Source organism: Neopelma chrysocephalum, unplaced genomic scaffold, assembly GCF_003984885.1.
Source record: "Neopelma chrysocephalum unplaced genomic scaffold, ASM398488v2 Primary Assembly neopelma1_119, whole genome shotgun sequence".
NCBI classification, from domain to species: Eukaryota; Metazoa; Chordata; class Aves; order Passeriformes; family Pipridae; genus Neopelma; species Neopelma chrysocephalum.
Genome location: NW_020897781.1, coordinates 1,003,282 through 1,007,365, shown reverse-complemented (window position 1 = coordinate 1,007,365; position 4,084 = coordinate 1,003,282).

The window sequence follows — 4,084 nt, the reverse complement described above, 5'->3', positions numbered from 1 at the left end:
TGTGTCGGTCTCTCCCCATAAACGGGTTGGTTTAGTTCCAAGGCTTCTCTTTGTATTGTGAGAATACTAATAAATTGCATTAAACAGAAAATTGACCTAAAGATTTAACGAAATAGACTCTAAGCATCTGAATGCCCAACGAGTACTTTGCATCCAGCATAGAAGAGGCAGAAAATGACAGTTTATGGCAATTGTCAGAGGGAAAAAGTAATAAATGCTTGAATGAGGGTCCTGCTGATACCCCCTGTGGCTGGGAGCGAGGGTGCGCACAGAGGAAGATCGAAAAAGATACAATATAATACAATAAATATACAATACAAAAAAAATACAATAAATGCAGCCCTGGAAAACACGCGAGCTTCTTTATTAAAAAATCCAGTACTTCTTTCATGAGCTTTTCCTGAGAAAGGATTCAGCTTGGACTGGACACAGTGGAAGGGAGCAGGGCCATGGTTACCAGGGAGAGGGGATCCTAACCCATGGGACCCTGCATGGCCAACACTCCAAAACCCCTCCCTGGAGCCAGGTACACAAAAATGCCCCCAAAGCTGCAACTGAAAACAGGGAAGTTTGTAATCCACAGGGACACGGGGCAGGGAGGGTGCCTGGCTACTGCTCCAGCTGCTGGGGAAAGTATCCCCCACTCGCCTTTTTGGGAGAGGCTTTTGCCACCATGAGTGGTGCCCAACATCACTGCCCACTGCCTTCCTTGTCCTTGAAGTGACATTGAAATAGCAGCATCCTCATGGGCTGTCCCAGATCTTGTGTTCCCATCAAAATAACCAACATGGGAATCTTCCCACAGATCTCAGCAGAACTCTGTGTACAAGAAACTGAGGGAAGGCAGAGGGGGTTAAATTTAATTCCCAGGGCAGTGTTCTGTAAGAGCAGGGAGGACAGTGTCAGGACAGTGCCAGGACAGTGCTGGGGCCACCACAGTGGTGGCAGTGGCTGAGCAGCCCATGCTTGATGCTCTTCCCATGTGTGCTCAGGACGCTGCCTCCTGCACAAACAGGAATTCTATTTTTGCAGCGTGACCTTCCTGGTTTTGGAGATAACGACCTGACTGCAAACACAGCATTGCTCACTTCTCCTCTGCTGTTTGCTACAGATCACTAACATGGGCTCTTAAAAAATGTGGATGTAGAAAAGTAAACCTCTGCAGTAGTCTTGGGAAAACAGGCGCAGTCCTTAGTGCCACACAATTCAAGATATATTAGAGACCAAGCATGGCCACCCTCTAACTAGTTAATTCAAGTCACATCCTTCATCCTTTTGTCATCTGAAGGAGGAAACTGTGGAGGGATGGGACTAGCTGGGGCAGGGGGGTGGAAGGAGCAGGAGGACTCGTGGAGAGGCTCCCACCACCCTCCTGCCCTGCCCACCATGCAGCCCTCCGGGGCTGAGTGCTGAAGACACGATACTGAAGTCTTGGACCAGACTGTAGCACCTACAAAATCATAGTATCAAGGAATGTTTGGGGTTGGAAGGGACCTTAAGGCTCTTCTCATTTTAACCCTCCTGCCGTGGCAGGGACACCTTCCACTATCCCAGGTTACTCCAAGCCCTGTCCAACCTGGCTGTGGGCACTTTCAAGGGTTGGGCAGCCACGGCTTCTCTGGGCAACCCATGCCAGGGCCTCACCATCCTCACAGGGAAGAATTTCTTCCCAATATCCAAGCTAACCCTGCCCTCTGTCAGTTTAAAACCATTCACCCTTGTCCTGTCACTCCACGCCCATGTCAAAAGTCCCTTCTGAAAAAATCAACAGCAGGTCAAGAAAGCAAAATATCTACATAACTCTTGGAGGGATCCCTACAAAGTGCTCAAGCTGTGCCTGAGTGAGGGGAAGGGAAGAGAACACCAACCCTGCCATGGTAAATGCAAAAGCTCACCTGGGCAACCAAAAAATAGAGATTTTGCAGAGTAATTTGGTTTGAAAAATAACAGCTCATCCTTTCTCAGCAGCCTCTCTGGCACTGTGGCTGGAGTGAGTCTGCCCACTGATAAAGGGGCAGAGCAGGGAGCAGATAAGGTGCCAGGAGGTGAAATCATCCCACCCTGGGTGCTAAGAGGAGCCCAAGGACCTTCCCATGTCCTGGGATCTGACAGCAAAAGCCAGGTTTTGCTTTTTAAGCGGCCACTGACTGCTGGGAAAACTGGTGTAGGGCAGCATCGCTGGGGGTTTGCTGCCTTCTTACCATCTTTATAAGGCCTCTGCCCTTGGGCACTGCCAGGAGCTGTTTGTAGTGAGAAAAGGGACCTTTTTTCTGCCCTATCCAGCCCCAGTATGATCCTGAGGATGCTGATGCCAGAGGAGACATCAGCAGCAGCACCTGTAGAGATACAGACAGGCTTCCAAGGAAAATGGAGTCACCATTTCCAGCGGGTGATTTAACCTTGCTGGTTACTGCTGGTTATCTTGGAGAAGGAAAAGAAATACAATTCCTTGTGAAATGTCACTTTAATGGTATTAGCTTGGGTAAACTGGTGAGAAAGAACATGAGGGAAATAGAGCTGGCAGCTGGTTATTGGGCATGGTTGGTTTGGATGGGGAGGACAGAAAAAGTAAAGGAAGAGCCTTGGGGGAAAAAAAGCATTAAATAAACCACCACAAATGTATCTGGCAGGTGCATTAGAAATTTGTGTAAAAAATACTGAACAGACTAAACACCACCTGAACACCTGGCAGGAAAAGCCACTCACCCAGTAGCTGTGAAAATGCAACAAATGGGAACATAGCAAGTGTTTCCAAAAGGGGTTCACATCCTTTGGGGCCTCTGGCCTGGCTCTTCCCTTTTCAGAGTGCATTAACCACCTACCTGTGGAAAAAGTGCAATGTGGTAAGATCATGTGAAAAAGCCCTCCCTGAGAAATCCCTTGTGCCTCCCAAATCCCGGACAGCACGGGCATAGAAACAGCAGAAATTACACCAAAATCTGTGAAAGCTTGTGGTGGCCAGGGAAACACAGAGAGTAGAGTTACAGCACAATCCTTAGTGCTCATATGGACCATCAGTAGCTCAGGGATGGCTCCTGGGCAAGGGACAGAAAACCACTGACAAGGACAAGGGCACTTCTCAGACATTGGAAAAGGCTCCAGGGAGACCTTAGAGCCTCTTCCAGCACCTAAAGGGGCTCCAGGAGAGCTGGAGAGAGACCTTGGACAAGGGCATGGAGTGACAAGACAAGGGGGAATGGCTTCACACTGCCAGAGGGCAGAGTTAGATTGGATATTAGGAAGGAATTCTTCCCTGTGAGGGTGGTGAGCCCCTGGCACAGCTTGCCCAGAGAAGCTGTGGCTGCTCCATCCTTGGAAGTGTTCAGGGCCTGGATGGACAGGGCCTGGAGCAACCTGGTGTAGTGGAAGGTGTCCCTGCCCATGGCAGGGGGTTGGAATGAGACGATCTTTAAGGTTCCTTCCAACTCAAACCATTCTGTGATTCTGTGAATGGCCTTTGCTTAGGACACCACTGAAGAGTTCACAGATACCTCAGGTAGGTGGAGGCCTCTGCTATGATGGAGCAAACCTGTGCAGAGTGGTCCTGAGGTGCATGAAAACCAGACATGAACAGCTGAGGGCTTGCACAAACCCTGGAATGCACGTGGGGAGGGACAAAGGGCTCGGGGAGGACACAGGAGATACGGGTGGCACGCCGGAGGCATGAGGGACACACATGAGGCACAGTGGGGGGACACTGAGGGGACACAAAACCCAGGGGGGACATGGAGGAGGCATGGAGGGCATGCAGGGCTTGGGAGGGGACACAGGGGGCACACAGGACCTCAGAGGGGGACATGCAGGGCATGGGGCAGGGGACAGACAGGGGACACAAGGGACTAAGCAGGGCACAGAGGACACGGGGGGCACACAGGACCCGAGAAAAGGACACGCAGGAGACAAGGGGTCATGCAGGGCCCCGGAGGGGGACACGCAGGGGACAAGGAGCACACGCAGGAGGCATGGTTGGGAGGACACACAGGATCTGGGAAAAGGACATGCAGGGTACGGGGCAGGGGACAGACAGGAGACACGGGGGGGCACACAGGGCGCAGGGCACACACACGCAGGGGACACGGGGCAC